The sequence below is a fragment of the Lynx rufus genome, unplaced genomic scaffold (genome assembly GCF_022079265.1).
Source record: "Lynx rufus isolate CCGP_SWC_20201006 ecotype Redwood Valley unplaced genomic scaffold, mLynRuf1.p SCAF_2, whole genome shotgun sequence".
Lineage (NCBI taxonomy): Eukaryota > Metazoa > Chordata > Mammalia > Carnivora > Felidae > Lynx > Lynx rufus.
The window spans coordinates 118,090,234-118,102,976 of NW_025814834.1; positions in this window are offsets into that span (position 1 = coordinate 118,090,234).

Consider the following 12,743-nt stretch of genomic DNA (forward strand, 5'->3'; position numbering starts at 1 on the left):
TGATTGGGTTGGAAATGATGTGGGCATAGAGGCTGGCAGAGAAGAACATAAAGAATCATGGAAGGAAACAGTGGTCACCAGCAGACATGTGAAATAATGCCATTTAACCAGAGTCAGATAAGGCTGCAGTCCCGGGCTGAAATGATCACGGAATAAGGGTTCTGGGCAAAGCTTCTGCAATCTAGACCTCTGTGGGGGCTCTTTGTCCATTTTCCCAGTCCCAGTTACGATCCGCGAACTGTTGTACTCCATCTACTCCTGAAATCACCCCAACAACTGTCGACGTTATAGGGGTCCTGATGATCAGTAGACGTTATAAGGGGTCCTGATGATCAGTAGAAAACTTAAGGATTTAGACTTTTCAGAGGAAAGAATTGAGAGAGGAACACGCGATCACTACCTATGAGAGATTCAAAGATCTAATGATATTTTCTCTTGGAAAATGGAAAGAGGAGGAAATGATTAAAGATGGAATTTATTTGACAAATATAAGTGGGTAAGATGTGTCCTGCTTTCTCGGTTCAGAAGTGAAGTGGGGGTCGTCGGGATCTTAGGAGGATCGTCTGGACCCTTTGGAGGATGGCACAGACAGGAAAGAAGCCGGCATCGTGCCCCTAAATGATCTGTTACTAAAGCTATGAATTCTTCACACCCTCTTCGGTGGCCTATGCCGAATCTCTTTACACATGCTTGAAATGGAGTACAAGCAATGTATTCACTCCATTGAAAGACAGCTCAGCAGTATCAGATATTATTTCTGCCCTCAGGATGCTCACAGGCTATTAGGGAGATACAACTGATTCACATGAAGGAGTGATGAGTGTGCAGTTATCCCCTACATTCTGTGGTACAATAAATTCAGATGGGAAGGTAGTTGATTCGAACTAAGGAAATAATAAAGAAGAGGTAATAGAAGAGATGGGATTTGAAGTGATCTTTGATGACTGGGTAGGATTTGAATTGTTAAGGACCCGCCGGGGCAATGGAAACCACCTGGAGTTATGCATAGATTCATGATTCAGTGAGGAAACCAGCAAAACTCAAATGAAATAGATAGGAAGTAAAGGCATAGAACAGTAGATGGACAGAGGCCAAATTAGCAGGCATCTTGAAAGTGGGTCCAAGGAGTTTAAATTAATAGCTAACATTTATTAGAGCTTAAAACCTACCAGGCAATGTTCTAAACATTTTAAAAACATAAATTCATTTAATTCTCACAACTCTCTAAGGAAGGTAATAGTCTCATCTTTACTTTTATATAGGGAAACTGAGGTACAACAAGATTAAGCAACTTGCCCACAATCATACAGCTAATAAAGGGTGGAGCAGTAATTAATTAATTGACAATAATTGTTGAACCCAGGCGTTGGGCTCCAGAGCCTTAACTCTTAACCACTATGCTGTATTGTCAAGGAAACAGAGGGCCATTAAAGATTGTGGGTGTGGAGGTGGGCAAGGAAGTGGAGCTGTGGCTGCCAACAGGGCACAGACGACTTTTTTCTTTTGTCATCAGAAGCCCAAAGGGAGAGCTGGGGAGAGGAGGAACAAAAGCCCAAAGTTGAAGGGATCTAGTTTGTAGAAGAGAAAACTGAGACTAGAAGTTGTTCTATTGACTTCACTGTTCACACTTCTCTTCCTCTTCTCTCAGTATCACCCACCTGACCATAAACCCCCTGGATACCCCCAGGGCTTACCAGGCAGGGTGTGTTATCTGGCTTGCCAATTCAAATCTTTTTGCATGTCTTTATCCCCTCTTCCCTCCTCTCTGTATCCTCTAAGCACTCCCTCAAATCACAGTCTTCACACTTTCTGAAACCTGTAGCGAATCTAGAAAACCATCTCTTCTAATGGAAGAGAATGGGGGAGATGGTGGTGTCCAAGGCTGTCCCTTCACACAGGCATTTTCCCTCAAAAACTCTTTTTTTAGAAAGTGCTCCTGGGGTGCCTGGGTGGCTCAGTGGGTTAAGTGTCCGACTTCGGTTCAGGCCATGATCTCCTGGTTCGTGGGTTTGAGCCCCGTGTGCTTCAGGTTCTGTGTCTCTCTCTTTCCCTCTGCCCCTCCCTGCTTGCGCTCTGTCTCTGTCTCTCAAAAATGAATAAACATTTTTTTTAAGTGCTCCTTATATTGGTTCTCTTAACTCAAAAGAGTAACTTTATCTCTCAGGTGTGGGAATTTCAAGTCAGTCAAGAATTTCATAGCCAACTGGTAAATGAGATTCTTTCATGGTACCTGTCATGTAACACTGTTTCCTTTGCCCAAACTTAAGGTTAGCCCTATTACAAGGGAGTATTTAAAAATGGGTAGCTTGGAATAAGCACATGAAAAGATGCTCAACATCATTAGTCACGAAGGGAATGCAAATCAAATTAGTCACAATGAGAAAACACTACTCAACCACTAGAATGGCTAAAATTGACAAGATTGACCATATCAAGTGTTGGCAAGAAGTGGAGCTCTCACAAGCTGCTGGTGCAAATGTAAAATGGTACAACCACTTTGTAAAAACAGTTTGGCAATTTCTTTAAAGCCAAGCATACAGCTACCATATGATCTAAACATTCCGCTCCTAGGTATTGACCCAAGAGAAATGACGATAACATGTCAGCACAAAGACTTGCATACAAATGTTCGTTACAGTTTTCTCTGTAATAACCAACAAAATTAGAAACTGGAGACAACCCAAATGTCCATTCACAGATGAATGGATACACCAGTTGTATTAATCCATACAACAGAATATCAGTCAGCGATAAAATGAAATAAACTAGTACACATAACAACATGATGAATCTCAAGATAATCATGCAAGCAAAGAAGCCAAACAAAAAAAGAGTGTGCTTCCATTTTTATAAAATTTTAGAAAATGCAAACTAATACATAGTTTGGGAATGGGTGAAAAGGGGGAAGGGGGAAGGGATGGTTTACAAGGGGGCAAGAGGAAATTTTGAGAGTCACATGTTCATTAACCTGATTGTGGCAGCAATCTCATGAGTATATGTATGTCAAAACCCATGAAATTATATACTTTAAATATGTGTAGTTTATTATACATCAAGTATACCCAATAAAGCTGTAATTTAAACAATTATTTTATTTTTTGAGAGAAAGAAAGAGAGAGAGAGCAGGGAAGGGGCAGAGAGAAGGGGAGAGAGAGAATCCCAAGCAGGCTCTGCACCATCAGCACAGAGCCCAATGCGGGGCTTGAACCCACAAACTGTGAGATCATGACCTGAACCAAAGAATCAAGAGTCAGACACTTAATCCACGGAGCCGCCCAGGCACCCCAAGCTGTAGTTTTTTTTAAAAACAGGTAGCCCATCTTCCCCTTTTCCTTTGTTGGATCAGACAAAGGCTCAGAATGATCACAGTATCAAAAGAAAGATTAGAAAACAGAACAACAAAAAAGAAAACCTAAGGAAGATTAGAACAGACTTTTCTTCTTCTAGGAAAGGAAAAGAGGAGGATAATGGATCAAGGAAAAGAGAATATTTCATGATTTCATTCCTTCCTCAGATGAAGTCATTCTAAAGGTCAGCTACCTTTAGAAAAGGCCATTTTCTGGCTTAAAAACATCAGCCCTGCCCCTCAGAGTTCCATCTTTCTCTTCCAACAACAGTCAGCAGGTGGCGGTGGTGACTAGAAAGAATTACTCGGTGGGGCGGGGGCAAGTCTCCCTGAGAAAGAAAAATGGATTTCTTAGATTATTAGGTATGTTGGTCATTTGAGAAAAAATTCTAATAAACATTTGACAGAATAGGCATTTCAGGAATCTCAGGAATAAACTGAAGATAGGTACACAGTTAAACCAATAAATTGTTTAAATAAATGATTATAACTTTTCAACAAACAAAGGGTTGTTCAAGACATGAAACAATGAAAATATACTACCTGGGTCCACAGAGGATATGATTTACACAGAGGCAATAATGTAAACACTGGCTGTTGATACAGCCAAAACTGTGATATACATATTAGGAGGATGAGGTGAAAGGAAAGAGAAGGCAGGTATACAACATGATGTGAAAGCTGACATTTCAATTACTGTAACAAAAAAGTCAACGCTATGTCTACCATTTCTAAATTAAGAATGGAAAGAAGAAGCATATCACCTAGAAATATAAAGTAAATACTAGATAAACAGGCTACAAGAATTGGAAGAGACTCTACTGAACGCCTCAGTGAGGCATGAGGACTGATGTTTTTTGGTAAGCCCTCAATAAGATAATTTCTGTGGTCCAGTAATTACAGTTCTCAAAAATCAGTGCCAGGAAACTGTACCAGCACTAGGGAAAGGAAAGAAGGCAAAGCCACTAGAAAATAAAAGGCCTTCCTCAATTTTTCTGCCTACTCCCAAACCAAATTATTCATCATCCTTCCCAATAGGAAGAAATAAGTTCCATATGTTTCCTGAGATAAAACTTGTGAATGGAGGGTGGGCTTGGAGAAAGTGAAAGAGAAATCCGGCAAGATAACTGGACTCTGCCTTCGCTACAGGGCTAATGATTTTGGAATCATTGTCTGCTATTGGTTCAAAGAACCAATATTTTGTATTTACATATATACATACACATATATGCATACACACACGTATAGTTGACACACAATATTGTCTTAGTTTCAGGTGTACAACATAGTGGTTCAGCAAGTTAATAAGTAAGTGCTATGCTCACCACAAGGGTAGTCACCACCTGTCACCAAAGAACACTATTACAGTATCATCGACTATATTCCCTAAGCTGTACTTTCATCCCCGTGACTTATTCATTCTATAACTGGAAGCCTGGACCTCCCACTCCTTCACCCATTTTGTCCGTCCCCCACCCCCTCCCCTTTTATAACCATCTGTATTTATGGGTCTGTTTCTCCTTGTTTGTTCATTCATTAGTTTTGTTTTTAGATTCCACATATAAGTGGCATCATATGGTATTTGTCTTTCTCTGACTTACTTCACTTAGCATAATACTCTGTAGGTCCATCTATGTTGTCACTGATGGTAAAATCTCTCTTTTTTTAAGTTTTATTTATTTTTTGAGACAGACAGAGAGAGAGAGAGAGAGAGAGAGCTCACACAAGTGGGGAAGGAACAGAGAGAGAATCCCAAGCAGGCTCCGCACTAGCAGCATAGAGCCAGACATGGGGCCTGATCTCGTGAACCGCAAGATCATGACCTGAGCCTGAATCAAGAGTCAGATGCTTGACAGACTGGGCCACCCAGGCGCCCAAGATCTCATTTTTTTTATGGCTGAGTAATATTCCACTGTATTTATATTCCATATCTTCATGTAATCAGTCTTTGATATAGCACTTTTCTTTAACTCCTCCAAGAAATGAGTTGTCAGATTAAAAAAAAAAATCTATCAGCTATTTCATTCTGCCCTCCCACCCCACCTCACTCCAGCCAAGAACTGAAGGGCCCTTTGGTAAAACTACAGCATCTGAAACAGAAAATATTCTGCTATGGTGTTATTTTCTCTACATGGAGGATACAGCCCTGCACCCACCACAGCCAAGGCTACAGCTTCAGGGGAACACCATCAGTGTTAGAGAACAAATGAGAACCAGAAAGACAAGGAATGGGTTGGGCTATTTATAGTACACATTAGCTGATCAAGCTAAAATAATCCTATTGATTGATTTTTAACCTTCCTTAGAATTGTTGAAGCACCTAAATTGTGCAGCCCATAAGACAACCTTTGGGGAACTTGGTTTAGAGGGAAAGAAACAGACAAACAGATAATTATAAGATAAATGATCAATATTCATAATATACAGAATCTTATGTCCAACATACTGTAGGGATACAAAGAAGGTAGAAATTAAATCTGCTTGTAGAAATCATAGAAATCTTTACAAAGGAGATGAATTTTCCTTTTTTTAAGTTTATTTATTTTGAAAGAGAGCACACGCGAGTGTGCAAGAGCATGGAAGGGGCAGAGAGAGAGAGAGAGAGAGAGAGAGAATCCCAAGCAGTGTGGAGCCCAACATGGGCCTGATCCCACAAACCTTGAGATTATGACCTGAGCTGAAATCAAGAGCCAGGTGCCCAACCGACTGAGCCACCCAGGTACCTCCTGAATTTTCTTTTCTTTTCTTTTTTTTTTAAGGATCAGAGATGCACTACTTGAGAAATCTTTCAGCCATATGTCATATGAATTTTATCCTCGCTGTGTGACTCTAGGCAATCACTTGAGCTCTCTGAATCATAATATTCTCTTCTGCAAAATATCTTCCTGCTTATTTAATGAATCAAATGTTTATGCAATTGCTTAATAATGCACATGTGTAAATAGCTCTATGTACACTCTTAAAGGCTGTTAACAAAGTATTGTTAAATGTCGGTCTGGATAAAAAAAAAAAGAAAACTGGTTTAATATACAGTTTCTTCCTCTCAGTCACGAATATCATATTCCTTCCTCTGCTCATTCTTCTCACAATCAAAGAATCATCTTTGTTACTCAGGGTTTCAGGTCTCAGAAAAGCTTCCGTGCATTCGAGACAATCCTTGGACTAAAGATCTGGACGGTACATTAGTTCACCCACTGGGTGGCAGAGCTGAGCCAAATGGATTACCAAATTGTGCAAGAAAAAATTTCTTAGAAAAGAGGAAGTTCGGCTAAGCACACAATGTCCCATCTCTTTCATGCTTATAAATATCAACATAGCCCGGTTTTCTCCCCAGAAAAACAAACCATCGCCTCTCACTTCCTTACCACCCTTGCCCTGACACATGATTGGGCCATAGGCTTTGAGGAGGGACTGGTTATATAAGTTACAGTATAGCAGAGAGAACTGAAGTTTAAAGTCTAACACTGATAAGAAACAATACTAGGTTCTGATTAGTGGTATACTGTATTCTAGAGGTACACTCCAGTCTATCAATTCAAATTTGTATTCAATAATATACTAACTCTATGAAATGTACTCTGCTAGATGCTATGAAGGATTCAAAGATAAAAGAGGACAGAGTTCCTGCTCTCTAGGAATTCATTATCTAGGACAGAAAAGGAAATTTACATGTAGGTTTTGTATGAGAAATATAAATAACATTTGTGTCATGGAGCATTCAAAAGAGAGCGAAATTCTGTGTGGTTGTAAGGTGAAAGATGAAGTGATTGGGAATCAAGACAGGTTTCAGAGAGGAAAAGTCATTTGGCTGTCTGTGGAAGAGTGGATAGGACTTCAAAATTCAGAGGTGGGGGAGGAAGATCAGGTATTCCAGGTAGAGACAAAAGCATAAGCAAAGGCACAGAGGCAGAGAAGGATGTATCAGGGGAACACTGAGTATTCAGGTTTGGCGGAGGTAGAGGGTACATTCATGAGGAAGTAGTGAGAAATGGACTGGAAAGCTGGGATGAGGTCAATTTGTGAAGGCCAGGTTGAAGCATTTGGATTTGATTCAGTAATCAATGAATCTTGGAGCATCACAGAAACAGACAGGAATAAAATTCTGTTACATTAATCTAGTCGTGGTCTACAGATTACAGCAGAAAGATCATTACAAGGTATTCAAACAATCGAGGCAAAAGTAACAAGAACACGAACCAGACTGCCGGTCAGTGAAATAATAAATAAGAAGTAAATTCTAGAAACACGGGGAAGATGGCCTCTACCTAATTTGGCAATTGATTGGATGTGGGGACTGTTATAGAGGTAGGAATCAAAAGCAATTCCTTGATTTGAAACCTTGTTCATTGGGGAATGAGTATATAATGGTTCCATTAAAAGTATTAAAGGGAAGACCTGAATTTGAGCACAGCGGGGCAAGATGATGAATTCTACACTGGACAAGGTGAATTTGAGATGCCAGCTGCAACTCTGGAGACAAGCTAAAGGCATAGTATAAATTTGACACAAGTGATATACAGATGGGCAAATTGAAGAGCAAAATGTAAAGGAAGAAAAGGAGAGGGCCAAGGACAAGTCCTCAAGAAAAGCTTTCAGGGGGCAGAGAAAAAAGAAATTGCCAGAGGGACGCCTGGGTAGCTCAGTCAGTTAAGGGTCTGACTTCGGCTCAGGTCACCATCTTACGGTTTGTGGGTTTGAGCCCCGTGTCGGGCTCTGTGCTGGCAGCTCAGAGCCTGGAGCCTGCTTCACATTCTGTGTCTTCCTCTATCTCTCTCTGCCCCATCCTTGCTCACACTCTGTCTCTGTCTCTCTCAAAAATAAATGAGCATTAAAAAGAAATTAAAAAAAAAAGTTGCCAGAAAAGGAGAAAGTCTAAAAGTCAAGATGAACTCTTAAAGTTTTAAAAGATGGCAGTTTTCAAATTATATAGCAGTCAAGGACAATAAGGCCAAAAAAAACCACTCTGGAAACCTTGAAGAAAACGTTTTGTATTTATTTTATTTTATTTTATTATTTTATTTTATTTTATTTTATTTTATTTTATTTTATTTTATTTTATTTTATTTTATTATTTTATTTTAATTTTATTGTGAGAGAGAAGGAGACAGCAAGCATGAACAAGGGACGGGCAGAGTGAGAGGGAGAGAGAGAGAATCCCAAGCAGGTTCCATACTGTCAGTGCCCAGCCCAGTATGGGGCTTGATCCCATGAACCATGAGATTATGACCTAAACCAAAATCAAGAGTTGGATGCTAGGGGTGCCTGGGTGGCGCAGTCGGTTAAGCGTCCGACTTCAGCCGGGTCACGATTTCGCGGTCTGTGAGTTCGAGCCCCGCGTCGGGCTCTGGGCTGATGGCTCAGAGCCTGGAGCCTGTTTCCGATTCTGTGTCTCCCTCTCTCTCTGCCCCTCCCCCGTTCATGCTCTGTCTCTCTGTCCCAAAAGTAAATAAACGTTGAAAAAAAAAATCTTAAAAAAAAAAAAAAAAAGAGTTGGATGCTTAACCGACTGGGCCACCCAGGTGCCCCCAGATCAGGGATTTTTAATAATTAAATCTAAACTAAAAAAAAACAAGAACCCTCACCAAGCGTCGTAGAGACAAGAGCTCTACGTTAAGTGTTTAGAATCCAGGGTTTGGAGAATGGCTGCACCAGTTATTAGCTTTATGTCCTCGGTCTTGTTTTTTGTTTTGTCACTGTTGTTTGTTTTTTAAAGACTGCTAGAGTCCCCTTTGACTCTAAAACGTTATGAGTCTTGCCCTGAATCCTTTACAGTAGGATTAAACAAGATACAAGATACAATGGGTTAAAGCACTGGGGAACTTGGGTGACTCAGTACCAAGCTTCTGACTCTTGGTTTCAGCTAGGGTCATGATCTCATGGCTCTTGAGTTTGAGCCCCGCACTGGGCTCTGCGCTGGCAGTGTGGAGCCTGCTTGGGATTCTCTCTCTCCCGCTCTCTCTGCCCCTCCTGCCCGCCCCCCCCCCCCGCTCTCTCTGTCTCTCAAAATAAATAAGCTTAAAAAACCAAAAGAAACTACAACCAATGTGTTAAGGTACTGAGAGGCAGGAAAACTGAAAGAGTTCAATACTTTAGACCAGACAAACTTGGGTTCAAGATGTGGCTCTATTTACAAAATTTGTGACCTCAAGGCAAGTTACTTAACCCTCTGAGCCTGACTTAATCAACCCTGAGTCACAGAGTTATTGTGAGAATTCAAAGAAATAATCTAACCTTAAGTCCTTTCTGGAACAAGATGACAGATGCACTTACAAATAAAATGTCATTGAAATAACTATGTTAAGGACTTGGTCCATGACAGGTGCTTGATAAATGACAAAAAAAAAGGCACTCTGAACTCAAGACGCTGTACAATTATTAATATATTCTTATTCCTGACCCAGAGGCATGCTCCACAGTTGAGCAGTCTGGAATCCCACACTTCCTTTGGGCCTTTATTTGCCTCTAAACTAACATTGCCGAGGGAGAAAAGTAGGAAAGCCTGATGGACACAGGTAAAGGCAAGTTCACAGAGTGGAGGTGACAAAGAAAGGGATTTGTCCTCCATTAGGAACTTTAGTGTTCTAAGTGTTTATCAGGCCAGAAGTTAAGGAAGAGAGCAATGCAGCCAGCACTTTGACCCTGGCTGGAACAGAGTAGGAAGGGCACTTGCCTCCCTGAGAGCTCTGGCTTTACTCAACTAACGCCAGTAAAACAAACAACAATCACCATTGGGCTTTTTATTGGCACAGAGATTAAGAGGGTGGGGAAGGTGCAGGTAAAGATGATCTAACTTGCAAAACTCCTGGACTTAGCCCTACTTTGCTGTTCCTCCTAGACTTGCCCTCCCCTCCCCCACTGCGCCACCGCACCCCACGACTGTATGTCCCCTGCTTTTGGGACAGGAACTTACAAGATTTTTCTTTCTTTGATGCAGGAACTGAGAAAGAAGACTCAGGGAGCAGATTTTAATCAGAATACCGGGTTATAAGGTGAAAGGTCGTAAACAACTCTGTCCAAGAGGGCTTCGTTTCAGAACACGCCTTGGCCAGGGGCCTGGCCAGCAGCTGCTTACTGCCAAGGCTAAATAGTTTTCTGGCCCGGAAGGGAACCCAAGCACAGCACAGCGCAAACAAGTGGTCTGTACTGAGTTCTGCAAACTGGGAAAGAAAGAAAAAAAACTGAGCCCAAGAGAGAAACTTAGAGCAAGAGAGAATTGCTTGAAGATTTTTAAAAGCTCAAAAAATTCAGCCCTTCATAGATGTGCCCAAATAAATACCAGCATTCCCTTTTCTCTAACACGCCCTGAATCAACAACATCCTGGTCTATTTCTACCCACCTCTCCTCCTTGCCCCTAAGAATTTATGTAGCTACATACCACGCACTTGGCTCATGTGTTTCTTCCTAAATATTTTGATGTTTCATATCTATGTACACTTTCATACCCATCAAACTAAAAGTTCTCCCAGAAGACACAGTTTTGAATTTTTAAAATTATTTTGGTGAGAGTCCTACCCTGCCTACTCCTGATAATTCAATCAATATTGTTGACAGCCTGGAAAACAAGTCGCTTGTTGATTAACTTTCTAAACCAGGGTGCCGCCTCAAACCCACACACCCCAAGGATCAACATGTTCCCTTTTTTGTTCCTGAGGGTTGATGGGGTGTGTGTGATTTCCAACAGAGTTTTGATGCCTGAGTGTTGAGCTTGCTTAATAGTGGTGCTGAGTTGTAACTTGTTAGCCTTAGGGTGTCAACCCAGTTATGGTGTATGAGGAAGGAAAGAAGGATCCTTAACAGCGATGAATAGCCTTCTTTTTGCTGACAATAGGATTTCTGTATATCCTAATGTTTCTCATTTACTTCCCCATCTCAGTCTTGGAAGCACTATCTTCCTCTTTCTAGCATTAAAAAAAAAAAAAAAAAAATGCGGTCATAATCTCCTGATACTTCAACACAGACATGAGGGAGGCCCAGGAATCGAAGCAAAGGTGTGGGGGGAAATCCCTGTATTGCTGCAAGTCTTTCTGATTGCATTTTCGAGTACTTTCTCAGGAGTCAGCTCCTAAGTCATCTCATGGCCCAGTGGTGGGGTGGGGGGAAACCTACGTGGCAGCCAAAGGACGACACAGAGTGAGGAGTCAGGGTCTCTTTTATCTTGAACATATAGTGTCCCGGTGACCCTTTTGTCTTGTTTCCTTACTGGGATTTCTGAAGGGCTTCGAAGAACATTTTTGAAAGATAGGAACACTCTGCCTTCAAGCAGGAAAATAGCCATCTCTCCACTGACGCTTTGGTTACAAACAAGAGAACTTTTAACTAGAAGGCTGTGAACAGTGTGAGCAACAGATCTAGGAACGTACCTTTGATTTAGTGAGTTTCAGAGGGGATGCAGACAAGAAGGAGCGCAAGGAATTCAGGAAGGCGAAGCAAGTGAAACGTCTTTTTTTTTCCCCCTTTCCTTTCCTGAGAAGTAGGGAGTGAGAGAGAATCAGAGCCCAGAGAGCACACCTTACTAAGGACTAATAGGTAACCGGGGGGAACATAAACAAAATGTTCCTCAACTTTGCAGGCAGAAACTGAAGAGACGAGGGGATAAAGCCAACAGGATGTGAACACGCCCTGTTTCTACGCTCCAGAGAACACAGAGAACAGAATAGAGGGTACAGGGAGTGAGAACAGCTCAGGCACGCAGTTCCGGGGCTCCGAGGGGCTAGAGAGGGAGGAAGAAGGCCGAGCATACCCTTTGTCCACTGAGGACTGAAAGGGGGGTTACAACTTGTGGCAAGTTCTCCTTTTCTTTCACAGTCTGTTGGGTGCTGACAGAGCCGCGGGGCAAGAGAAGGACAAAGGGTCTCTTCCTGAACTGTAACACCAGCGCTCCCTGGCCTCCGCCCCAAATCTGAAGTATTCTTGGAGTGAAGGGATTGTTTTTCACAGGACTTGCGACTTGTGAGCCGGGAATAAACAGTCGCCCCTAAATTAATTGCGCTGGCTAAGGCTAGGCATGAAATTCCCACCTAAGCACATTTTCCTTTTGCCGCAAACGCCGCTCCCAGCCCAGAAGCATTTGCACCCACCCTCCGATGGCCACCAGCCCGCGATAAATTCTAAGGTCAGACAGGCCCCGCTTCCTCTGGGCCGCAGGGCAGCCGCTCGCAGCCCCTCCGCCCCCTCCTCCCGGCGAGGCGGCGGCGCACAACAACCATTTTCCCCGCCAGGCGCACACCGTGTCCACGCGCCGCTGCGACCTCGCCGATTGGTTGGGCTCCCGGTAAACAAGGACCGGGCAGCCAATGGGAGGGCTGTGCACGAGGGCAGCACGAGCCTCCGGGCCAGCGCTCGCGTGGCCCTGCTGTGCCTGACTACTATATAAAACAGTTTCCGGCTCACGCTAGC